General features: G+C 39.1%; 1 long non-coding RNA gene across 1 annotated transcript in view; it reads left to right on the top strand.

Moving 5' to 3' along the window:
• The window catches only part of LOC309866995, a 135,635-nt gene that overhangs the window by 58,504 nt on the left and 49,448 nt on the right, over positions 1–27,683 (top strand). The window contains exon 2 of the long non-coding RNA XR_014312912.1: positions 23,561–23,623. This is a non-coding gene — a long non-coding RNA (uncharacterized lncRNA). The remainder of the gene's footprint in view (positions 1–23,560; positions 23,624–27,683) is intronic.

Here is a 27,683-nt window from a genome sequence, read left to right as displayed (position 1 = left end):
AGATCAGATGGCCACTTTATGCACCATAGATCCATGGCCCATTGGTGGGGCCTGGTCTGTACTAAACTGTTCCAGGAGGACTGAGGAAACCTCAGGAACTGACTTCCAGATATCCATAGAAACTACGTCTGAATGAGAACTCCTGTAGGTCTCCTGAACCACATCAATACACTCAGGAATGCAGCAGAAAGGGACACCTCCCCTTAGGTATTCTCCAAACCAAACACTAGATAGTGTATTCCTTCTGACCTAGCCTGTTCCTAACCAAATGTCTCAAAGGGTTCAGGAACCTAGGGAGCCCTAGAGGATTTGGTCCCATACCCGGGGAGGCTGAGCTGATTTTGAGTTTGTAACTGGACACTTTCTTTATGAAATGATGGGTCTGGCAATTGGCTTACCTTTTCCTTCATTTTGTGACATCCATCCATCTGTCCATTCACTTCCTATAGTTTCAGTGAATGCCTACAGTGTGCCAGGCACTGTGCTAGGACACAGGGATAGAAGTAATCCAGACACACACAATTCCTGTTTTTACAGAGCTTGCAGCCTGGGGCAGGGGAGACTTATATTAACTACTACTACAAATGGTGAATAATTATAATCAGGATAAATGCTATGCATCAGATACTCCTTTTGTTCCTCTTTTTCACACCCTCTGCCCTACCTCTTACCCAACCACTACTGTGGCAACAGGTTCCAGACAGCCTTTGGCTAGCCTCACAGAGGTATAATTTGACAGTGTCTGTCCTTAGCCCATAGCTACTTCTTGCTTCTTGTCCTGGGGCTTTTCTGATGCCAAAGTGTGGGAACCTACTCAGAGCTCACAATTATCTAGCCTGGAGGGGGTTAACACTAATGAGGCCACCTTTCATCAATGGGAGACTGAAGATAATAAATTAATGGCCTCTTCCTTTTATCCCATGGATAGGCAGTTTTGAGATGTTTTTCGCAAGGCTCTTTAAAATATTCTAGTAGGTTCAAGTATCAGTAGTGGCCAAATCAATAGTATCTCTTTTTATCAGCTTTTCTCCTTCCCTATTTCATTATCCTAGTCCCTCACTTCTGTTTCCTGAGATCAATCCCCAAATATATTACCTTCAAGTAAGCCTTTTTCAGGCTCTGCTTTCAATGAATCCTGGTTAAGACATGCTATGAAGATGTATAATGATTCTGAAAGTATGTATGTGTGTGTGTATTATTTATGTGTGCATGTACACACACACACATACACACACACAAGGAGATCCAACTTAATCTGGATTGTCAGGGAATGTAATAATGCTTCAGCTGTTCTACCACACATTTTTGGTGAATTACCCGGTAGTCATCTTCCCCTTCTCTGCTGATAGAATCCGGATTTTATTTAGGTATCTATCCCGCAGGAAACCTCAAAGATATACTCCATTTGGTTTAAAGCAATATGATAATCCCACGTAATTTACCAATGATTGATCTAGAGGTGAAGATATGACCCAGTTTGGGCCTGTGAGACATAAGAAAATGTCTGTTGGGGGCTTATAGAAAGTTTTTTTTTCATACTACAAAGGCAAGAAGTAGATTCGCTATGTATCTAGATATGATACCTACACCTGCATCAAGCATCTGGAGGTCATGAGAGTACCTAGTCTAAGGACAAGGACTAAGGTAACATGGCAGAAAGTTCAGAAGTTCTTAGTTGACATTGTTGGATCACTGAACTTGCTAACAATTTCAGTATTGTTTTAGCTATTTGGGCCAAGTTTTCTGTTCGTAAGGAAAGGTCACTTTCCCTAAGTGGTGGATACCTGATGCTATAGCCAAAAGCATCAGAACAGAAATACCTGACTAATGGTAGAAGAATGGATCAATTTTCATTGCGGATGCCTACTAACTAGTTCTAAGAGACACAAAAATCTATGTCGTTTTCCTGGTGACTCTTTCTAATGCTGCTTTAACCCTGAAGGAGTTGCTGATAAGGAATAACTAAGAGAAGAAATGGAATGAGGTTAACCAGACTGTGAGTCTATACAGTGGGAAGGGAGAAGCAGGACAATGAGGACCCCAAGGAAGATGAGGGTAAGCTTCCACCCAAACATCAAAATATCACCCTAAAACCTCATTAACAGTAAATACAGCTAGTGCTCAGATTTTGGTTTCTAACACCATTCTTTAATAAAAGGAACCAGGGATACTTGGAGAAATGGATGATTTTAGGACAGGACAAAAATATATAAGATGAAAAAAAATATATATATATATATATATGATGAACCTGAAGCATCTTGTAATGCCAGTAAAGAAGTGCTAACTAAGGGATGCCTGGGTGGCTCAGTTGGTTAAGCAGCTGCCTTCGGCTGAGGTCATGATCCCAGCGTCCTGGGATGGAGTCCCACATCCGGCTCCTTGCTTGGCAGGGAGCCTGCTTCTCCCTCTGCCTCTGCCTCTGCCTGCCATTCTGTCTGCCTGTGCTCGCTCTCTTCCTCTCTCTCTCTGATAAATAAATAAAACCTTAAAAAAAAAAAAAAAAAGGCTGATAGCTGCCATTAAAAAAAAAAAAAAAAAAAAAAGAAGTGCTAACTAAAACAGAAACTTATAACCAGTAGGGTATGTCAAAGGAATAAAGGAGCCAATTGAAAAGAGCTCCCACTGACCAAAGCTAGAAACATTTGACCAACAAAATGAAATTGTGTTTGGATTATAACCCAAAATTAATATCCGTAAATCCATATGATATAAATAAATGATTGAATAAATAAAAGGGACAAGAAAAAAATGTCCCAGGGCACCTGGGTGGCTCAGTGGGTTAAAGCCTCTGCCTTCAGCTTGGGTCATGTTCCTGGGGTCCTGGATCAAGCCCTGCATTGGGCTCTCTGCCCAGCAGGGAAGCAGGCTCCCTTCTGCTGAACAGAGAGCCCGCTTCCCCTTCTCTCTCTGCCTACCTCTCTGCCTACTTGTGATCTCTGTCTGTTAAATACATAAATAAAATCCTTAAAAAAAAAAAAAAGAAGAAGAAACAAACAAACAAATGTCCCATGCTGACGTTCCATATAGTTTATGTAGAAACTCTGGCCTCAAGATGGTGGACCATAGCTCCACATTCCTTAAATGGGGTTGTGCAGTAAATTCTTCCCAAAGAATACAGTATGAAAAGAAGAGAAAGTGTAACTTTATAGTGGAGAAAACTTTCAAACACTACCTGAACCAGGTGATCAAGATCAACATCAAGAATGATATCATGTTGGGTGCCTGGGTGGCTCAGTGGATTAAGCCACTGCCTTCAGCTCAGGTCATGATCTCAGGGTCCTGGGATCAAGTCCCGCATCAGGCTCCCCGCGCATCAGGCTCTCTGCTCAGCGGGGAGCCTGCTTCCCCCCTGCCTCGCCTGCCTCTCTGCCTACTTGTGATCTCTGTCTGCCAAATAAATAAATAAATAAATAACTCTTTAAAAAAAAAAAGGAATGATATCATGTTGATAGTACATGTCCTTGATATGATGTTATGACAATGGTACCATGTCTGTGGTGTTCTTTGCAAAAACCCATAACCACAGTCTAATCATAAGGAAAATGTCAGACAAACCCAATAAAAAAGATTCTACAAAATGACTGCCAAGGTCATTAAAAATAAGGAGAGGGGCACCTGGGTGGCTCCGTGGGTAAGGCCTCTGCCTTCGGCTCAGGTCATGATCTCAGGTTCCTGGGACTGAGCCCCACATTGGGCTCTCTGCTCAGCAGGGAGCTTGCTTCCCCCTCTCTCTGCCTGCCTCTCTGCCTACTTGTGATCTCTGTCTGTCAAATAAATAAATAAAATCTTTAGGAAAAAAAAAAAAGAAGGAGAATCTGAGAAACTGCCCCAACCAAGAAGAGCCTAAGGAGATAAATGTAATGTGATATCCAGGATGGAATCCTGGAGCAGGAAAAGAACATTAGGTAAAAACAAACAAGCAAATGTAAAAGAAAAACCTAAAGAAATCTGAATAAAGTATGGACTTTAGTTAATAAAAATATATCAATATCTTATATATAAATATATATAAATATAATTGTGATAAATGTGTTAATAGGGGAAAATGGGTATGGGGTATGTAGAAATATGTGTACTGTTTTACCGGTTTAGCTGTAAATCTAAAACTAGTCCAAAATATTTTTTTTAAGATTTTATTTATTTATTTGACAGAGAGAGATCACAAGTAGGCAGAGAGGCAGGCAGAGAGAGAGGAGGAAGCAGGCTCCCTTGCTGAGCAGAGCCCCTGATGTTGGGCTCGATCCCAGGACTCTGGGATCATGACCTGAGCCGAAAGCAGAGGCTTTAACCCACTGAGCCGCCCAGGCACCCCTAAAATATTTTTTTAAAATAGCACCCAAGCCTGCACTAATAAACGCTAATTGTTTGCATTACGTGGACTATTTAGCCAATGCATTTTTTTCCTCAGGCAGCTTTCTCGCTTAAAAAGGCAGTGATGTGAAAGCTTAGGCATCATTTCACCTATGGGCCACCTGATGGCTGTCATTTGGCAAAGTGTATTCCCTTGACTTTCTAGCTGAACGTGTTATCTTCAGATACATGTTGGAGAGAATTTCATCTCCAAGGAAGAGTTCTATTTACTATGTCTATCTAACTACTCTGATAAATTTAACAGTTTCAAGTAATAACAATTAATGCACATAAATAGACAACTCAGGTAGTTCATAGCAAATTTAATCCATATTTTATGTTCTGTTATTATTCAACAAGTAAATAATGATTGTCTACTATGTGCCAGGAAGTATTTATACATATAAGCACATATATTTATATTCAGATCTATATAAATAAATATAAATATTTGTTTTATTATATAATTATATTATTATCTTTATTATGTGATTTATTCATTACATAAAATAAATACATAAATATAAGCATATTAACATAATTATAAAGATATATTTTATAGAAGTATATATCTTATATATATATATAAATCACGTGCCTTTGATTTTTACACCTGGACTATATAGAAACTGCCTTTGGAACCGATTGATTCCAAGCCCTCATAAATTCTAGCTTTACTTAGATACTGATGCCATCTGCTCCTGGCTAAAAAGTCAACTGATAAATAGTAGCGATGTATTAAAGAAAAGATAAAGCTGTTGAAATCACTGTTAATTACATGTTGGTTTCAGTTTACATCCCATGTAAGATCCAAAGCTCTCTGGGTGATTTGTTCAGAGGCTGGAATGGGAGATATGCAAAGGCACTCTGTAATCATTCCCTGCCTTCCGATGTAGTCATTTGTTGGTACCTCAAGTGCTTGTAAGCTCCTTCAAAGACAGGGCTAAGTATCATTTACCTTCGTGTCTCCCCCATAACTACCAAAGGGCCTTCCTTAGAGTTGGTGTTCCATACATTTAGTGAATGAATTAAAGTTTAACCCTGTTGCTGCTATGACTTAGTAGGAGGCTTGACAGGACATCACAGCAAACCCAGAATACACCATCTTGATTACCACTTCCTTCTGCCCCCGGACACCAATGGTAAAATTTAGAAAGCTTTTGTTTACTCAGTGTAATGATTGGTGTATTAATGCACTATACATTTTGTTTTTTCATGTGCTTTATTTTTGGTATCAATCCCCGAATAGTTAGAAGGTATTTCTTTTGCTTCAAAGTGCCAAAACACTTCATAGCACCTGTTTACTTTGCAAAATTGGACATGATGACCAGGTGAGAGCCTCAATGATCAGAGTCAAACCTGCGGCGCTGAAACTTGCTCTCTGGTGACATTTGTTTAATTGCTTCATCACACGGAGGCTCAGTCAACTTTGTCTTCCCAGCAGCTCTTATTTCTGATCCTATTTACGCATTTAGACCAGGTCCTTGATGGGCAAGGGAGTGAGGAGGAACGTTATATAAAACTTTGATTTCAAAGAAGATTTAGTCCATAATTATGTCCAAATTTCCCAATTCATAGTCCATCCTAGTTGTATAAGGATTGAAGCACGTCTTTCATATAACCTAGCAATGCCTTCTCTATCCCTGGAGAGTGAGGCCATCACCTGGCTCCACCCTGAGCTGCCCCCTTTCCCTCTCTGTGACTACTCAAGTGACTTCAGTAGAACTTTCCACATAAGCCCTCCCAAATCCTGATTGAGATCTCAGACCTTTCTTCTTAACTGAGATGCTTGCATTTCCAGACTCTTGCATTTTGCTTTTTGAGGGACCATGTTATTTTCTCCTGGCACTTTGCATGGTACTAAAGTAAGGTAATAATGGAGCAAATGAATAAAATATAAAGAAATCTGAATAAAGTATGGACTTTAGTTAATAAAAATGTATCAATATCTTAATTATGATAAACATACCATACTAATGTATGTAAATGTATCAATATCCTAATTGTGATAAATATACCATACTCATGTAAGGTGTTAATGAATAACTGAATATATAATATGAACTGTATATAATGTAATATAATATAATATAATATAGCTGAATATTATAACATGGACTGTATATAATATAATAAAGCAGACTCTCTCAAGAGCTCAACTGTAGCCTAAATAAGAATTCTTCAAAAATGTCATAACTCCATGCCTTTTTCTTTTTTTTTTTTAAAGATTTTTATTTATTTACTTGACAGAGAGAGAGATCACAAATAGGCAGAGAGAGAGGGGAAGCAGGCTCCCCACTGAGCAGAGAGCTGAATATAGGACTCGATCCCAGGACTCTGAGATCATGATCTGAGCTGAAGGCAGAGGCTTAACCCACTGAGCCACCCAGGTGCCCTTCTCCATGCCTTTTTCAACAAAATATACTAAACATAATTTAGTCATTTTATTTTATTTTTTCCACTTAGAGATCACTGTTATGAACATTGGTTGCTAGGGCACCTGGGGGGGCTCAGTAGGTTAAGTGTCTGCCTTTGGCTCAGGTCATCATCTTGGGGTCCTGGGATTGAGCTCCATGTTGGGCTTCCTGCTCATGGGGGAGCCTGCTTCTCCCTCTGACCCTCCCCCCCCACTCATGCTCCCTCTCCCTCTAATAAATAAATCTTTTAAAAAATGAATATTGGGTGCTCTAACGTAAGAGTAACACAGTAGCTCGTAGGTGTTGTTGATCACTTGAGGAAAATTTGTGCCTCCTCTAAATGAGTTCTTTTGTCTGCTTTTCATATTCTTTACTGTCAGGATGTCTTCACTATCAGCTATCACTTCTTGCTGCCACCTGTGTTTGTGCCTCTAGCATCTGTCCCCCACCCCCTGACCCCCTTCTATACCTCTCCTTGCCAAAATTTATGATTTTAACTGCTATGAGCTAAGAAACCCAAGAGCCAGCTTTTTAGACATTTCCAAAACAAGAATAAATAGGCTTCAAGCCAGTCCCTGAGGAGTTATTTTATGACAACCATGTATGGATTTAAGTCACTTTTGTCCACTCTGAAGCATTTTTTCCCCCATTTCTTAGCGTGAGTGTGTTTGAGATAAATGAAGTTGCTAGGTGAGAGAAAGTTGTGTGTAAACACAGCGTAGCAAGTCGTGGTTCACTTAGTTTGGTATCTCTCATCCCAGGGAATGTGCCAACTCTCTCTCAGGAAAGAAAGAAGATCTGTAAGTTTGCTAGGAAAATATCATTTGTTTCCCCCTGCCCCGCCCTTCTGTGTAAAGGTCATAATTTTTGCCCTCCTCTGCAAGACTTCAACAGTCATCTTTTCTGAATGTCTCTCAGTGTAGTCCTTGGACTAACTGTGTCAGAAGCACTCATCTACATGTTATTGTGTGGATTTCTTGGCCCTCGTCCTGAACAAACCATTCAGAATCATTTGGTAGTGGGGTCTAAGTACTTGCTTTTCTTTTCTCTCTTTCCTTCCTACCTCCTTCCTTCCTTCCTTCCCTCCTTCTCTTCTTTTCTTTAATTCTTTTTTTTTTTTTTTTTTTTTAAAGAAAACCAGCTCCCCTGGTGATCGACGCTCAGGCACACTGGAGTTTCCCACACCATGCTGGTCTCCCTTCTGGCATTGTTCACAGTTGTCCTGAACCAGCTTCCCTCGACCTCTGTGCTTTCTTTACCCATTTCAGCCATTTTCCTTATCCACTTTATCTTGAATTTTCTGCTCTCCAGATCCTCGAGTTTCAGTACCCTCAAGTACCTTCTTTTGAATGTTTTCTATCCCCTTCATTAATCTTTCTCTGATAAAAAAGAAATAAGTCATCCATTTTCCTTCTGCACATTTAATTCCTGCCAGCTGTTCAACTACTTCCCTGAGACTGCATGTATAAAGGAGCTACACAGACTGATGAAACACCTTTTCTGGAAGTTTCTTTTTTCTTTCTTTCCTTTCTTTCTTTCTTTTCTTTACTTTTTCTTAGAGAGAAAGAGAAAATGCGGGGAGAGGGGCAAAGAGAAGGGGAAAGAGAAAATCGTAAGCAGGCTCCATATCCAGCATGGAGCCCAACACAGGGCTCAATCTCACAACCATGAAATCATGACCCTGAAATCATGACCTGAGCTGAAATCAAGAGACAGATTCCTAATTGACTAAGCCACCCAGGCACCCCTCTGGAATTTTTTTTTTTTTTTTTAAGATTTTATTTGTTTATTTGACACAGAGAGAGAGATTACAAGCAGGCAGAGAGAGGGGGAAAAAGGCTCCCAGCTGAGCAAAGAGCCCAGCATGGGACTCTATCCCAGGACCCTGAGATCATGTCCTGAGCAAAAGCAGAGGCTAAACCCACTGAGCCACCCAGGCACCAACCCCTGGAATTTTTAAAGGTGTGAGTTTATGTTTATAGGTAGAAAAAACTGAATGACTTATATAGCCATTTTCAGGCTTCTAGAATATTTACGTGGTAAATAGTAATTCATTATTTTTTGTTCTGTCCCCTTTATGTTACTTGTTAGTCTTTTATCTTCATATTTTGAAACTCATCATTAGGACTATGTTTTAGAATCCTTTTGCATCTTCAGTTACAGTAAGAGACACTAGGAAGCTACAATACATTTGTTGACATAGAATAGGTATGTGTTGATCTGTATTTTGCATCATTGTTTTCCATATCACAATCTAGGTGTGAGAAAACAGACATTCACCTATTCAATAAAATGGGCATAGCCCAACATAAAACTAAGTTTAATTCTGTACTTACTTGAATATTCTCTGATAAACTCTTTATCTATTTATTTATTTATTTATTTGAGAGAGAGAGAGAGAGAGAGCATGAGAGGGGAGAAGGTCAGAGGGAGAAGCAGACTCCCCGCCGAGCTGGGAGTCCAATGTGGGACTTGAACCCGAGACTTCAGGATCACAATCTGAGCTGAAGGCAGTGACTTAACCAACTGGGCCACCCATGCACCCCCACTATCTGATAAAGTCTTAAAAGCTTTCATACCAGTGTCCTATGAATTTATATAGCAAACTACAAGAATTGAATGGCAAATGAATTAATATTCATCTAGGCTGAATGTAGTCATAAATGTAATACTGTAGTAATGTAGTAATATTCATCTAGGCTGATATTAGCATGTCAAAAGAAGCATGGGGAGAGTTTTCAGCCCCAATGGGTTTTGTGTAATGGCCAAGTGGGCAGGTGATCCCTAATGAATCCCACTCCTTTACATTGATCTCTCTTTTCTATAGACATCCAGGGTCCTAGGATAAGGTCCTTTCCATATGCTGCTCAAATTTCTCTAAACTCCAGAATTCCTCCTGGTCCCTCCTGAATAAAGTTTCCAATCTATCATCTTGTTATTAGGGGAAACATAATCTGATGTTTGTACCTTAAAAACAGAGTTTATTGAATGAAATTAATCTCGAATTCTTGACATCTATGAAGACCATATTCTTAAGTTCCTTCCCCTACTATCATAAGACTATGGGTTAGCAACTTGCTATTACAATTGTAAGTGTCACAGTTTGTGATTAAAATTGAGCTTAATTCTGAATACAGAATATTTGCCCTCTGAATCTAGATAACTCTTCTCAGATGAAGTTCTTCTGCAAGAGCCATTTGTGCCAGCTGCCTTCCAGGGGTGACTCAGCAGATTCAGATGACTCTAGCTAGCCATGTGTGACTACAGAGGAAAGAGGTTACCTACCGAGACTGTGATTCTTTTTTTTTTTTTTTTTTTAAAGATTTTATTTGTTTATTTGACAGAGAGGTCACAAGTAGGCAGAGAAGCAGGCAGAGAGAGAGGGAGAAGCAGGCTCCCCACCAAGGAGAGAGCCCGATGTGGGGCTCGATCCCAGGACCCTGGGATCATGACCTGGGCCGAAGGCAGAGGCTTAACCCACTGAGCCACCCAGGCGCCCCAACTGTGATTCTTTTATATATATGACAACATTATTTTCCCAGACTATCAATATGGTCTTCTTCTTGTGGCCTCTAACCCTAACCCTATTACAGAAAAGGCATGTTTAATCATTAAGTGCTAGAATATGAAATTGAGTGAAAGCAAACGATTCATTTTTAAAGTCCTTTCAACAGTGGAAGGGACCTCCTTTGTACTAGAACCTGCTATGGCCCAGGATTAAGGATGTGTTGTAAACTACCTGTGCTTAGAAAGTAGAAGAAAACAAATGTGTCTTGTAGAAACGGAGTCTGAAGCTGTGAATCATGCATTTAAGTAACAGAGCTGTGGGCAAACAGCAGTAGACTTGTAAGGAAAGACTGTGTTGCATTTGACAATAGGCTTAGGTGGTTTTTTAATGACTTCAACCTAACATTGACCTGATGAGTTTCAGGAAAATAGTCTTGAAGAGGACTCATTCCTAGGATGAGAGGTTTCCATATTAATGGATATGCCAACTTTATTCAGTGAAAATGAAGATCAACATCTTCTGAATGATGCCTATGATCCTTTCAGGCTATTTTAATTGAGCTTTTTAGTATCATGATTCATTCAAAAGAAAAAGGAAAAAATCATTATAGATTCATTTGTAACCTTATCCCAACTGGGAAAATAATTAATAATGTATTAGTTCAGCTTTCCTAGGAAATCTGATCTCGTAGAAAGATCCTGGTGTTAAATCATTTTATAAAACTATATTTCCAGCATTACCAATTCACTTTATTTTCTTAGTCTGTAGAATTTGGCCCAAATCAAAGAGTCTCTTTGACTTGTTTTGGCTTGTTTTATCAGCCTTCCAGGGCCCAAGTCTAGCATAAATTTCTCCTTCAAGATGAGTTGAAAAATGAATCTGAGGAGCATAGATCAGTGTGAAGTAAATATCCGTAACTCACCTCCACACCTCTATCCTACCCAACCCCTAGGTCCATTGGTTCCATGATCTAAAAATGAATATCTTGCTTTCTTGTTCAGAATGTAAATATTAACCAGTAATTGCCTAGATCTGGGGACTAATGGAAGTAGGTCAGGAGATGAGAGATAGGTCTCACCCAGGTAGACAAATTTATCTCTGTCCAGGATCATACATGATGCCATTCATCAGATAATGGAAGAGGGCAGAAGCATTGTTCAGGCTTCATAGCACTCTGAGATCTTCAAGCTGGCCCAGGTATATGCATACTGGAGTCACAATTTCATGAAAGTCCTGGTGCCAAAATAGTTCAGAATAACTAGGAGCACAAATCAGTCATGCATGGTGATTGTGCATGACTCCTGAAGTGTTAGCCTAGATAAAGCTTCTCCCTTTTACTTCTTATTAAAGAACATCCAGGTCATCCTCTCTCTCCTCCCTTCCTCCCTCCCTCCACCCGCCCTCGAATCCAAGTGCAATTTCTGTGCAATGGCTAAATCATAATGGGCTGGGAAGGCATATCATCAAGAAGATTTTAATTAGTAAAGTCTTGCTTCCAACGTAAGATTTTATAAGCTGAATGGAATTAAACATAGATTACCTAAATACAATTTGCATTATAGTGATTATGGATTATTCTAGTTACTGTTGCTGCATAACAAACTGCCCTCCAAATTTAGTGGCATAAAACCATCATTTATGATGCCCTTGGATTCTCTGGGTCAGGAATTCAGAGAGGACATAGTAAGGACAGCCTTTCTCTTCACATAAGGTCAAGGTGCTCAGCCAGGGAGAGCCAACAGCTCAGGGTGACCTGATAACTGGGAGCTGAAATGATTGATTCTAAAGGTTCTTTCAGACCTGTCTAGTGGTTCATGTTGATTACAGGCTGGGAGCTCATAGCACAACTAGCCGAAGTGCCAAGTAGGTCCCCCACCCACCCCAACATGACAGTCTCAGCATAGCCAGACTTCATACAAAGTGGCTAGGTCCTCCAGGAGTGAGTATCCCATGAAAACCAAGAGGAAGCTGCATGGCCTTTGCTGACCTAGCAGTGTATTATAAAACTTTTTTTTTTTTGTAAAAAGTGTCATTTCCATAGTAGTAGAATGAATATTGCTTATAGGCCACCCTCAAGGGGAGGAGTAAAAAAAATCCCACCTCTCCATGTGTCAAAAAATATTTATATGTGCTTTAAATATGTTTCAAAGTCACTTTCTTCATATAAATCATAACTAACAAGAACTAGAGCCATAGTAGAAAAAAAACTAGAGCCTGGGTGGCTCAGTGGGTTAAAGCCTCTGCCTTCAGCTCAGGTCATGATCCCAGGATCCTGGGATTGAGCCCCGCATCGGGCTCTCCGATCAGCAGGACGCCTGCTTCCTCCTCTCTCTCTCTCTGCCTGCCTCTCTGCCCACTTGTGATCATTGCCTGTCAAGTAAATAAATAAAATCTTAAAAAAAAAAAAAAGACTAGAGTGGTTGTTATAATAACTTTGATTAAATGTGTATCTCAGTAATGATAGCTATAAGATGAAGATAAAGGTCTGTGACAATACTGAGGGCTGTTGGAAATGCTTGATATAACTGAGCTTGGAAAGTCCAGGTTTCTTTACTAATAGTAAGGTTTTTTAACTGCACATTTAGAGATATTTGAAAACAAGTCTATCTGCAGAATTCCTACAAGATAAATAACTTAGAATTATAAGTTATAAACTTTCTAGGTACTAAATCTTTTACATCTTGAAAACCATTCTTTTATAACCAATGTTTAAACTTTTTATCATGGAAAAATTCTTCTTGGAAATGCAGCTACATGCTGATTGCATTTATTATAACTCTTGTGATGATTTATACTACTTACTCCATGTCCCTCCATGCCCCAAGGAAAGATCCTCGTTTCTCTACAGGCTGACTTTGGTCATATTCAAGTTTTATATTCCATTTTATAGAGTCTTCCTTTGTTCTATATTCATATTTGTCATGACTTTGAAGCATTTAGGTTCCTAAGGCTGGGATGCCAGAGTGTCTCGGTCAGTTAAGTGTCTGCCTTCGGCTCAGGTCATGATCCCAGGGTCCTGGGATTGAGCACTGAATCGGGCTCCTTATTCAGCAGGGAGCCTGCTTTTCCCTCTGCCTGCCGCTCCCCCTTTATGTGCTCACCCTATCTCTCTCTCCCTGATAAATAAATTAATAAAATCTTTTAAAATTAATAAATAAATTCCTAAGCCTGGATAGTCTACTCATGGGAGCGAAAGAAAATGTATTCCTGTTCGTGTCTTTGATCTGTGAGGTGCTCGCTACAGGATTTCAGTTTGTCTCAGATCCTCACTTTCCTCTCTATAATAATGAATGTGGGAAGAAAATTGTAAAACCTTGTTCTTGATAAAAAATCTCTCTTATGGCTTTTAAATGATGAGATGAAAAAGAAATTGCCCCTTTGAGAAGAGAGGAGGTAAAATGGAGCAACCTGTGGGGACCCAAGGAGATTCAGAGGCCCCTCCATTTTGAGCACAGATCTCTGTGGTTCCAGAAAGATCCAACCAAGAACAACTTTGTTAGATTATGGACTGCAGTAGCTCAGGATAATAGGTGGCTTAGAGGTTATAATTAACAACCTTCCTCTGAAGAGTTAGAACAACAGCCTTAGAAAGAGAGGTCAAGGGCCTTTTTGAAAGGCCTCAGGGCAACAGCCTTCTCCCAAGCATAAGGGAAAGCAGATGTTTAAATAAGCAGCTCACCTACTAGTTACAGTGACTTTACTTATATGTAGAAGTCTGTATTTGCTAAAATCAGGTACCCATGTCTCTTATAGAAACAGGTTTATCATCATGTGAGATGTTCTCTAAAATAAAAATATAGGAAAAAATATGTGCATATGCCCCTTACATATGTGTTTGTAGAGAATAAAAAACACAAGGAAGTTATCTTTCATAGCAGGAATCATTGTAGACCTGTTCCAATCCTGTGCTACCAGCCTGGATTTGTTTCTATTTGTAAAGTCAGTAAGTCATCAATGCAAACTTCCTTGGAAAAGCTTTGAGAATTCAAAAGTAATTATTCATTCAAAACCCAGGCCTCTGGCTCCTTGGATGACATCGCAGTGGGGCCTCCTCCCTTTGTTCTGCTCTACATACACAGGGAGAAGGTGGAGCCAAGGAAGATGAAAGTTCTTGACACTAATGCCTAGCAGGACAAGTCTAGCAACTTTCAAAACAATGGAAATGAAATGGTCAAATGATGTATTTTTCCCAAACTGATTATGACTTCTTCACTGGAAGTTGCTACACTTAGTGTGAACTTGCCAGTTACCACTATAATCCACTGAGGGGCAGCTGTAGTTGAGCCCTAGTCAATTTCAAGATGCTCCTAGAACAATACCAGATTAGCCTACTGGTTCCAGAATGGATGGTAGGGTTCCTGCTCAAAGGTGTTTTGGGGTCTAAACTCAAAGGTGTTTAAATATTTTGAAAGAAACAACCCTTCTTGTTTTCAGTCTTCAAGAAATAGAGTTTGGGTGGGGGGTGATAGTGGTGGTCGCCCTTTGTTATAACGAATCACCAAGAACCAGAGCATGCCATGGGAGGAAGAGACCCCAAGGTCCCAGCACAACTCCTCTGTTAACAATGAAGAGGGGGGAAAAGGAAAGAGAGAGGATGAGGGCGCATGGCAACTCTGGAGTAAGGCATATTTTATTATTATGTCTGACATGACAAATTTTCCTATGTCATATTCTCTTTTATGATAGACCTTGGTTTTGTTTTTGTTTTTGTTTTTGTTTTAAATGAACAAACTCTTAGCTTATGTTTAGATAATAGCCAGGGGAAAAAATCTGTTTTCAATTGATCCAAGTTATTGCTAGGGGTTCATGAGTTTTGGTCACCAATATCATTAAGCAGCTATATGTACTCCTCAAATGATGGAAGCATAGTTGAGTTCTAATTGGTTGAATTTATCTGTAGTCCAGTTGGTCAGAAAATCACCCACTCCTAAGTTATAACAGCTGTTGCTATGAAGCAGTTATATGGGACTTTAAATTTTACCTAGGTTCTGAGTTTTAATTTGTTCTAGAGAACTATTTGGATTCTACAGATAAAATGTTCCCAAACACATTGTGTTCTTTTAAAACACACAAAAAAATAGTTGAAAATATGTGATATTTATATATCATACAGTTATCTATTAGCTTCACTTACATGAATTACAAGGAAACTTTTTAAAATATATGATGATTTGTTACCTAAATTTATGTGTTGGGGCAGGTGAATGTTCATTTTCCTTTAGCCTAGTTTTCTTCAAACTGAGGGTCAAAGACTTGACACATCCCTTTAGTGTGTTTTGGCCACCTATTTTAAAAAGAAACAGAATGGGGGCGCCTGGGTGGCTCAGTGGGTTGAGCCGCTGCCTTCGGCTCAGGTCATGATCTCAGGGTCCTGGGATCGAGTCCCGCATCGGGCTCTCTGCTCAGCAGGGAGCCTGCTTCCCTTCCCCTCTCTCCGCCTGCCTCTCTGCCTACTGTGATCTCTCTCTGTCAAATAAATAAATAAAATCTTAAAAAAAAAAAAAGAAAAAGAAAAAGAATGGGGTGGGATGGAATGGAACCAAATAGAATCAAATAGAAAATACCAGAATAGGAGGGTCCTGGATAGCTTAGTTGGTAGAACATCTGACTCTTGATCTCAGCTGAGGTCTTAATCTCAGTGTAGTGAGTTCGAGCCCCGCAGTGGGTGTGGAGCCTGCTTTAAAAGCAAACAAAAACCAGAATGCATGAAGTAAAGATGAATACTGTTTCATGTAACTTTAATTTCAGTCTTGTGTGTATATGAAAGTGTCATTCTAGATCAAAGTGTAAAACGTATGTCTTTCTGAGGGTCACGATACAGAAGGTTAAAATTCTCTATATTAGCCACTGGTTCTTGGTTTGGATATTTTCTACTATTGTCTAATTGATTTTATCATCAAGTCTCTTATGTGAGATTTGAGTAACTTGCCCAAGAGCAGTACAATGTGGTACTGAGACAGGGCTCGTCTACGTCTCTGTGTACCAAATTTCCTCAACTTTCAAGATGGAAATACTCTTACTCTAAAATGTGCTACAAAAATTATCAAAAAGACATCTGTGATAATGCTAGTTTATATTTCTGCAACCTCTTTTGATGTTATTTTTTACTGATTTATGTGAGAGAGAGAGAGCACGAGTGGAGGGATGGGCAGAGGGAGAAGGAAAGAGAATCTCAAGCAAGTTCCCTACTGAGCACGGAACCTGACTCGGGTTTGGATCCTAGGACCCTGAGATCATGACCTGAGCCAAAGTCAGATGCTTAACCAACTGAGCCACCCAGGTACCCTCTGCAACCTCTTTTATTAATGGTGTTAGGCTTATAGATATTAATGTACATGCTACCTCTTTATTAAAATTGTCTGTTTTCTGATGGGAAAGCTGGAAAAACCAAAAATAAAGAGTTTTAAGGACTCCTATTCCAGGACAAGTGTTCAACTGTATCTTTCAAGACACATGGCTTTCCAGCATATTGTAGGCTTCTCTGTCAATAAGTTCTTCTTTATGTCTAAACTATTTTCTCTTTAATCCCATCTCATTTCCACATTTTCTGTCCTCTGTGGAGAATTTCATAGAGAAAATGGTTAAAGCAGTAAGGCTTGAAGAATACACCCAGGAATTTCATTCCCAAACTTTAAACCAGAAGCTGTTGAATCTTCCAGGAAGAAGTGCATAAAGACGCCTGTGACTGTCCCATTCCCAGTCACACTTTCCTCTAATCTCCATGCCCCACTCCCCCTTTCAACTAAGGCTCAGAGCAGTTCACTCTCTGCTTGGGTCTCTCAGTGAAGAAGTGTGCCAGAGAAGAAAGGGCTGTGCACAGGCCATCACAACTTCTTGGCAATTTGCCCAAACCTAAAATACGAGAAGGGAAATCTGAGGAGAAGAGGAGTATACCAAAATAAGTTCCAGATGGATCCAAAGACTTAAATGTAAAAAAATGCAACTGTACATGTCCTGGAAGAAAATATGAATAGAGTTGTTGTTATTTTTTAATTCTTGAAGGAAAAAATAATGACATCCCCCCTCCAAAAAACTACAAACAATAAAAAGAAGGCATAAAAGAAAAAGTCAGTAAATTCAACTACTCAAAAACGAAATTTTCTGTTTAAGTGAAATACACTTATTTCACTTACTAAGTGAAATACATTTAAGTGAGATACAGCATAAAATGTTAAGAGCCAATGCAGATGAAATGTTTACTGTACATTATATAGAAAAGAACTAATTTCTATAATATGTAGAGAACTCCTATGAATAAAAAGGAAAGAAACCAATAATACAATGTAAAAATGAACATATGAATAGGAATTAAAGGTCTTCAAAAATGCTATATTTCACTTACAATATGAAAATGCAAATTAAAATGGGATAGAAATTTTCAGTTATCAGATGGACAAAGATTTAAAAATCAATCACAGTATTTTGATTAGCATATAAGGAAAGGGATACTCTCATATCTATCAGTATTTGAAAAACATACAATGTGATTCATAGATTCCATTCCTACGACTTTATCAGATAGATAGATGTACACACACATAATGAAAAAACATATGTCCAATACTGTTGGAGAATTTTTTTGGAGGGGGGGGAACAATCTTAATTCCCATCAAAAAAGGAGTGGCTAGATAAGTTATGCGTACTCACTTGGACTGGCTACAGTCGCTGGCTACAGCTCTATGGGTATGAACATGTAATGATTGCTGAGGTATATTAAATGAGGAAAGCAGGCCAGAAACTCTTCATAGAGTAAGCAGCCATTTGTGGAAACAAAAAGGGAGGGGCTCTTATTCATTTGTGCTATGTATGCTTAGAACATCTGGAAGAATATTCAACCAGATAACATTCATTGACTCTAATGAAGACCAAGGTAGACTTACGTAGGTGTGATTCAGCCTGTTCTCCAGATCCTTTTGTAACTTTCCAAGTATAAATGGATCACCTAATGCAAAGGTATTTTATTTAGCTCAGAGAAAAGAAAGGAATAAATGAAAAGAAGAGAAAATGGGTGAGGGAAAGGCTATCAGGGAGAAGGATATAAAAAAGTACATTAAGTTTTACTTCTAATTTGGAAATTCAGAATTCAATGTAAATTGGAATTTAGCCAATAAACATGTAAAGATTTTCATTTCACTGTTGTGTTAGCTGCCTGGGCATATCGAAATACTCGAAGTTCCTGAAGCCCTTCTAACTTCAGCATAAAGTGACTGAGGCCATCTTCCCCCTGGAGAGGGAAGCTCAGTATGTCCCACTGCCAAGGACTCTCAGAGGCATAACATCTTTACTGTGTACTTCTTATTCTCTTTCCTCAATAGCGTGACATTCTTTACTACACTTATGTAGTTTATCCTACAGCTTTGTGTCATTTTGCCCTTTGCCACCTCAAATGTGTAACATAGCCTGTTACTTATTGTAACTTCCCTCCCAAAGTCTCTTAGAAAAAGCAATTTGTCACAGGAGGAAGTTGTCACAGCATGGTCCAATAGATGGCCAGTATTGGATAACAGTAGATTGCCCTGGTTTTAAAAGCCCTTGGGGATTTCTTAAGAATTTATTTTCTTAAGAAAATAGATTCTTTTCTATCTAACATACAGATTCCTGGCTGGTTTCAGGCCCTTGGAAACCCAGATCCTCCCCAGTACTCCTTCTTCTCTCCTGTCCCCAGAATGTCAGAATGACTGCTTTTTCATCATGGAGGACAATCCATTTGTGCCTCTTCTGTCTTGTGGAATTCTTCCAGAAGCTTTAAAAAAAAAATCTTTCTTACCAACTGCACTAGGAATAGGGAAAGAAAAAGTCTAAATGCCCAAGTATAGAGGATTGGTTAAATAAATTATAATATGCCAGTACAATGGAGAATAATACATTCACTACCAATTATCTGAAATTCTATATTTACTGGAGTAGAAAAAATTTTGTAACATATTAAGTGAAGTAAGAAGTTTACAAAATAATATGTGTGTGTATGGGGCACCTGGGTGGCTCAGTTGGTTAAGCATCAGACTCTTGGTTTCCGCTCAGCTCATGATCTCAGGGTCGTGGGATCAAGTCCCATGTTGGGCTCCTCACATCGGTATAGAGTCTATTTAAGATTCTCTCTCTCCCTCTCCCTCTGTCCCTTTGTCTTGGCCCTTCCATTAACTGGCTCTGTGACCTTGTCCATGTCAATTCATCTCTCCTGGTTTGGGTTCCTCAGATGAGCGAGTCATATTAAGTTATCTCTGAGGTCCCTCTCTCTCTCTCTCTCTCTCTGTCTCCCTCTATTTAAAAAAAGTGTGTGTACAGTGAATGTATGTGATATAAATATGTATAGAGTATATATACAATATATTTGTATATGTAATGTGTACACATGCATATGTTCATACATATATATTTGTATGAATATTTGTGATAGTATCCCATTTTTTAACTCTACATAATATACATGTTTATATTTGCTGGGAGTATATACATCAAAATGTTAACTGTATAATTCTCAGAGTGGTAGAAATCTGGAGGATTTACTTATATTTTGAAGATATCATAATTATTCTACAATAAGTACCTTTTGCTTTTTTTAATGTGTAAAGGAAAAGACCCATGAGGCCCAGGGTGGTAGCACTGCCAACAGCTTCCCGGGGTCTTCTAGGGGCTGCTCTAAATAGAAGACTGATACAGTTATAGTCACTGCCTCTGCCCCAAGACTCCAATTCCATAAAGAGACCCTGTCCTTTCATGCTCCCTTTCCCCAACACTGTTTTATAGTAGAATCTCCCTCCTTGCTAAGACAAGGTGAAATTTGAAAAGAAAAAGAAAAAAGGAAAAAGCACAGAATTCCGTTTCCTTTTTCTTAAAATAGTGAGCAACTCAACTGCTTCAGGTAATGTTTTCTATAACTTTTCCATCTTAAGAGGTATTGCAAGTTGGCCCCTCTTCACTCCCAGGGGCCTCAAAGAAGGAGGATGGACCCCCATCCTCTTAGTCAGCAAGAGGAGGTAGAACTAAAAAGGGAACAAAGACTTCTTAAGGGATCATGAGCATCAGTGATTAAGTATTTAACAACCAGAAATCCCAGGAATCTCCCATTGGACTGTAGGGCAAATCAAAGGGGAAGGGAAGCTAGATATGAAACTCCAGTGCAGTCCTTACTAGTGGCTCCAAACTGGGTAAGAGCCCCATACCTGGCCTGCGCACTGACCAGGCTGGATGGAGATATCTACATGCGAAGGATTGCAGCCCAATTCTAAGTCAGAACAGATTGTCTCCCTTTAGTCTAGGTACCTTCCTTTGAGAACTTATTTCCTTCCTCTGAGGCATGTTTCATCTTTAGGGACCTCAGAGATAACTTAATATGACTCGCTCATCTGAGGAACCCAAACCAGGAGAGATGAATTGACATGGACAAGGTCACAGAGCCAGTTAATGGAAGGGCCAAGACAAAGCCCACAGGGCTGGGCTGAAAAAATGAACATGTTTGGGATGGCCAAGTGAACAAATGAATGACTGTTCCAATACAAGTGTGAAACTCATTCTAAATCTAATATATTCTGCTTGTGTTGCCCAACCATTGGATGCTCTGTACATTTCCTCAGAGCATACAATAAGAAATTGATTGTGCACAGTAAATAGTCACATAGATTGCCCCGCTTCAGAACACACAGGCCTACCTTCAGGTAAACTTGACTGTCTTTCAAATATATAAGAACAACTCCGTCTAAATAAAATTCTTTGTTAAATAGGTACATTTTATGAAAGATAGAATAATCAACGTCAACTCATCTGCTATCTCATTCCAAATTTGTGCTTTGCATGGATCTCCCTACATGAAATGAACTGAAGGAGTTAATGGAACATCTGTCCCTTGAACATAAACCCAGCCTGGTAACCTGCACTCTAGAATGTGCGTTCGGACTTGTGATCACCCAAGTACTGGCAGAACTGGACGTTCAACGCGTCACATGTGTTGTCCATGATATTTTCCTCTGTAGATTGAGAACAATATTTTATCAAGTGTCCTTCCATGTGCAAGTTGCTTTACCCTGCAAAAGTAAGGCTAAGAGGACAGGATCCCTTACCTTGATTGAGTTGGTCATAGGGGAACACTGGTCGTACCTCCCCTGTGCAGGAGGCCCTGGTAAGGTACAATAGGGCTCACAAGCTCAAATGCCCACAGAGGCCACGTAGGTGATACACATGAGCAGAGCACGGTGGGTGAGAGAAGTAATAGGGTTTGTTCAGGCAGTAGAGACCGGGTAGTTAGTGTCCCATCGAATGGGGATGCATTTTACTCAGATCTGCTTCATTGTTACCATGCAGAAATATATGCCAGGTTTTAACAGACTGTCCAATGTTCTTTAAGAGAAAAATATAAATCTACACACTTTAATGTAAAATCATTCGAGTTGCTAATGTTGGCAACTAATTCAAATATGTTTCAAAACACTGCAAGTGATAGATAAAAAGTTCTTTGGCCCACTGGTGACCAGTTTGAGGTTTCTAGACCCCTGCAAAGATAATCAGTGGGTGGTATTAAATTATATAAACTAGTGCATTCATTTTCTGAATAAAACAGGGAGAAAGACCACCCATCTTTTTATATAAATCATATGCATCCTTTAATCTACTTGAATCACTTCTTTACTAAAGCTGTCCCCAACTCTGACATCATACAGCTGGATGGTCTGTACTTCACGGTTCACACTAAATAAACTCTGTCCTTTCTCTCATTGTTTCTAATTATTCCACATGTCCAGGCCTTACAGTCCAACCTCATTATAAGCAATTCCAGGGCAAAAATCATATTGAATACTTCTTTTATGTCAACTTCGAAGATCAATAAAGACTTGCAGGTTTTTTTCAATAAAGGGAAAAAAAAGAATAGCCTTTGCTGACACATGAATACTTAGTTATACTAGAAATAAGTTTAATGTCTTGAAGTTCCTGAATTTCTAGTTTAGGCAAGCTAACAAATCCAAGTCTCTGGACACCGTGCCCTGCTGGGCTGAGAAGCACGAACTTGCCATAAATTGTTAAGAAGAAGCCTTTGGTAAAATAGCAACAAGTTCATGATGTCTTTTCTAGAATAAAAATGTCGGATGTATATAGTCCAATGGAGGCGATGTGGTCCTTTCTAAGTCTTGACTTTGAAAAATTTTCTGAGCCACCTTTTGTCTGCAGGAAGCCCTCCATCGATTTAGGCAGTAAGAGAATGGTGGGCTCACTTAGAGAAGGTCAAATTCATATTTCACATTCACAAGTCAGACCTTCTTGGGTTATCTTAGAGTGATTTGAAGCAGCAGAAGCATGAGCTGTAATCAGCCTTAATCCAGAAACGAGAGGTAGAGAAAGGAGAAGTGGAGTGAGTATTGTAGCCCCAGAAATGATTGACCACTGTCTTTGTCCCTGTGTAGAAGTGAGGGTGAGTGGCCCAGAAATGGCCCTCACCACAAGCAAGTTTTGCAGTGTACTGGACCAAGTTATCTCCACTGTCAAGAGCAGGGTACAGGGTCAGAACAGCTGGGCATGTGTGCCAGGCCAGCCACAAGTACGCCTGGGAGTGGGCATAGTGTTTGCTTCGAATTGGCCAGCCCCAGTGGAAGATCAAGAAGTGTGAAAACAATACCCCTGTGGATCCCTGAGTCTACTGAGCTTGATGTGATAGGGAATCGAAAAGCTAAGGTGAAGGGACCTGTTCTGGTATAAATTGACTGCCTGACCAAAGAAAAGCATTGAATTTTCTTTTTTATTTGGAAATACTGATAAAATACTCACAAAGTGCTCTTACTGAAAATGCTCTCTCTCCATACTTACTTTCACAAACCCCATGCAGATGTGCCTTTCAGGTACTTCTTTACAGTTCTCAAAATGTCCCACATATTATTTAGTAATCAAAAAATAAATAAATTGTCAAATAAACAGACCACATCATTACATTAGGAAGTAGATTTTGTAATGCAAAAAATATATAATAATAATAATAATAATGCCTGACCTTAGGCAAACAATAGTTGGGTCAAAATAAACATTACTGCTGTTTAGAATATTTAGTTGTATCTCTGATAATTATCACCTTCTATTCAATAGAATTTATTCTAAACCATGACATTTCCTTTTTTACTTGTCACTGTGTTGATCCAATTGGATCTTCTTTATCTGCAAATTTATATAAAAAGTAATGTAGAAAATACAATGACTATATCCTTAGGATAATGGTGTTTACTCTACCTAGAAGTTACTATGAATTATAATGATAGAGGACTTTCTGTTTCCTCTCTTGATTGCTTCATCTTTCTCTCCACAGCCTTTACATCCAGTTTTTTCCCATGAAGTCTCTTCTAATTGAAAACGTACCAAATTTCATCAGGTAAGAAGTACTAAATGTGAAACTGAAAAGCTTGGTTCAAAAGAACCCAAGTTTAGAAAATCCAAAGATATGTTGACTCTGGACAAACATCTAGAATATAGACTGGGAAAGGTCCAGCAGGATCTCCAGTTGTTTTGGTGGTTCTGAAAGTGTGGTCCCCAGACCAACAGCACCAGTACCACCTGGGAACTTGCCAGCAATGCAAACTCTCTGACCCTTCTTTGTGCTTTAACAAACTTTCCAAGTGATTCTGACACACACACACACACAAGTCTGACAATTGCTGTTTTAGACAGGCTTTGTGGATGCAGGAACATAAAATATCTCCTCTGGATTGAAGAAATTTGGTGGATTTGATATCTCATCCTTTCTTTTCTCCACTGATTTTTTTTTCCTCCTTCCTGCAGCTTCATCCCTTCATTAGTCATTTAGCAAGCTCAAGTTTGCATCACAAAATCATACATTAAAAACCTGTAATTACTGTCTTTATGACAATTTAAATGCTATCTAATATGGGACTCCATCAAAAGTAGGTATGCAGTAGAAGTTGTCAACTAATTAACTGATTTAAATCCCTTTTTAGCCTTTGGAAGGAATGCTTCTGTAGTCACGCTAGACACACCTGTAAAAGGGTGCCCAACTTCTAAAGATGGTTGCCTTTTAGACCTAATATCTGTAGGACATTCTCTTTACAAGTTAATATTTTCACGTGGATTGGAAGTGTTGTATTGTCACCTCTGAAGCCATTCACAAAGGATTGTGTTGTCCAAAAGGAGCTTGTATTCTCTTGTAGTGTTTAGGATATGTCGGAGGTCTGTACAGTAGTCATTACCTCCAATTCCAGAAGCCAGTCTTAATAGCTTTCCCAGCAGCCATTTCACCTCCAACCTTAATATAATTTGCTGTAACCCTATGAATATCTATGAATCGTCTGCTAAACCTATGAATTATGTTGTCATTCTGAAATGATTGCTAAATGCTGCCCCCCAAGTGCCCTTGCTTAAGACACCCCTCCTTTTCAAAGATATACATGATTTCTTCTCAATAGCATGTCTATTTCATGAGCAAATAGGTATTATAGTCTCTAGGACTGTTTCATCATTTGTAAAATGGTATTGTTGTAAGAAAGAATGAAGATAATCCAGGTGCACTTTACACAGTGCCTACCTCAGTAAATATAATCTATAATCAAAAACAATTATATCAATAGAATTATAAATTCAAGAATGTCACATTAGACCTCATCCCATTAAAAACAAGCATGTAAGGAGGAGAAAGTGTCTTTCCTTTGCATGATTCCTACCCTACTACATTATATTTGCCATTGGAGATTCGCTGTTTTCAGCTCTCTGCTCTCTTAGTTCCTTGGCCGTGGCTAGAAATCCAACATGGAGCCAGGTAAAATTAAGAACATGGTAAAGTATAGAAATCCCTCCCCCAGACCCACCTGTAGGGCTAGGAGAGCACCAATAGTATCTGAGATTAGTTCCTCTAATACCCATCAGCCCTTAAAGCAAAATCCAGAAGGCAGCTGGGTGACCCAAAGGCAGGCATCAGAAGGTCAGAGGATTGGAAGGGTACCCTGAAAGGTGATTGACCTCCCTGACCTCTAATCAACTTACAAAACATTGCATATATCCAATTTTTAAAGATTTTGGCAGAAAGAAATTTCCCTGATTTTTCCTACAGATACAGATATAAGCAGAAAACAGCTATATACAATTATGAAGTCTCATTTGTGCCCAAGTTTAAATATGTCTTAGTATCTGCTGCAAAGTTCCAGTTCCATCCATGACAAATGACTGCAGAGATGACATTGGCTAGAGAAAGGGATGCAGAGATAGGAAAGGAGATTCTTAGAAGAGAGATATGTAAAATATTAGGATTAAATAAAAGTCCAATAAACAAGACATTTTTTACTTTGAATTAGTGACGTAGAAAAATGAGAAACATCTGGAATCTGTATTTATTTTGCTGGTCTGAACAGTTTTGAGGTCCTTTTTTAAAATGTTTACTTTCTAAAGGCTTATTTAAAACAAATGTCTAAGGTGGTTGAGAAGACAATGTAGTTGAATTCAGAACCCCAGGGCCTTAAAGGGAGATCTTTAATTTCAAAGTTTTTAACTTTCCATCAACTAAGCTGAATGCTGTCACTTTGAAGGAGTCCTTTTGTTCCATTTCAATACAAAGTTGGAGTCAAAGGCTTACAGAGCTATCTGAAATTTAATAGTAAATTTTTGGAGAGAGATAGAAGACTCATTTTTTTCATATTTTTATGTTATTTTGTGTGATTCTTCAATAGCCAGCCCTCCTCCACAAAAAATCATTATCACCATCATTATCATCTAATAGAGGTGGATCTACCTAGACTTTTGCTCTTACTTTTATTATGGATGCAGCCGAGAATTACAAATGAGGTCATTTCTCTTTGTTATTTCTGAGAAAGATTAGTTCTGTGAATAAGGTTCTAGCCAAGACAGACTAGGCAATAGCCGGTGGGTTTACGGGTTTCTTAAATCCTATTGTGTTCTCCATTGGTGCTTCCACATGCTCTTGCTGGCGCTCAGGACTGGTCACTCTCTAGAAGGAGAGCAGGCATTACAGGCCAATGAGGTGACCCAGGGTGTTGGGATTCTGAGGGAACCACCTCTCGGAATTATTTCATTCCTGTGGCACAGATTCCTCTGCCTATGTCAGACAAGGGAGAAGGAGAGAGGGAGGCGATGGGGAAAAGAAGACATCTTGGGGTGAAATAAGTATTCTCTCCTCCATCATCAATTTCCTACCCTTCTTAAATACTTTATAAGAAAGCAAATATTGTGAGGAGCCAGATCTCAGGGAAGCCATGGAATGGAATTATATATCAGGCATAAACCGTATTTGTGACATTCTGGTGGCATACTAAATTCCCAGGATTCTACTGCTGAATCACTCTCATGCTGATCTTTTGTATTCAAGTCATGACACTGAAGAAACTCCCCATGTCTTGTGGTTTTTTTTCACTCCCATGTTATTAAATTCGGGATTGCGGACCACTTTACCTTATAGGAGGTAAGGTGGAGGGCAGATGACCACTTGCTAAGACTGTCATTCTCTAAAAGAACCAAAGAATCCCATTTATAGTTCAGGCCCCAGGCCTGGTTGTCTTTCACACTGAATAGCCTGATTCTAGAATAACAGTTAGGCAGGGGAGAAAGGATGGGGGAGATAAGTTTGCTTTCTATGAGGTATTCCCAGCATCCCACAATAGTTAGTTATTGTTAAATTCATCATCTTCTCCCACCTATTTTTTATTTTCTGATTGGAGCATTTCTTTGGATAATAGTTTCCAGAGAATTAATAGCCACTATGTGACTGAATGCTTTCTTTTATTTATGCAAAAGCTGCCTTTGATCAATTTTTGAGGATGGTCCTTGATGTGTTTTCCCTGCCCTACCCTTTGTGGTTTTGTAAATAGCCGTCCTTTCTGCCTTCGGCCTTCATCTTTTCACACTGAAAGGTATAATAATTCTTCCTCATGCTTGGCCTTTCTAGTTCCCTTTTCTGGATTAGGTAGTTAATTGTCCCAAAGAATTCCAAGCATAGAACAGTGTATGTGCAAAAACAGAATATAAATATTCACAGAATCTTTAAAACTACCCTAGAAAAAATGTGTATTTTTAGATCTATACGGGTTTTTTTGTTACTAAAATAAAATGTAAACCTGTTGCTTTAAGCCATTTGGATTTCTTTCATCACACTATGAAGCCTCTAAAAGTAACTCTTTTGAAGTCTAGAGAGATAATACCCACCAGTCACTCAAAAGGGCTACCAGGAACACTTCAATTAATTCTTCTTTATTGGTGAGAACAGCTTAAATTTAATTTTAAGGTCCAGAGTCAATCTAAAGAAAAAATTTGGAAGAAAAGAATTAAGGTTAATTATCTATTGACTTGAAATAATTTTCTAAAAGACGGGCTATGAATATAAAGACAGCTTTGTCTGCACTCCTTGTGCATCAGGTCTTTGTTCTTGCGTCAGCTAAGGGAGCCCACCTGACTTTGACTTCCTCCCACAGATG

Source organism: Mustela nivalis (assembly GCF_964662115.1).
Source record: "Mustela nivalis genome assembly, chromosome: 6".
Taxonomy (NCBI): Eukaryota; Metazoa; Chordata; class Mammalia; order Carnivora; family Mustelidae; genus Mustela; species Mustela nivalis.
The sequence above is the reverse complement of the archived record's forward strand: the minus strand, read 5'-3'. Positions and strand labels throughout refer to the sequence as shown.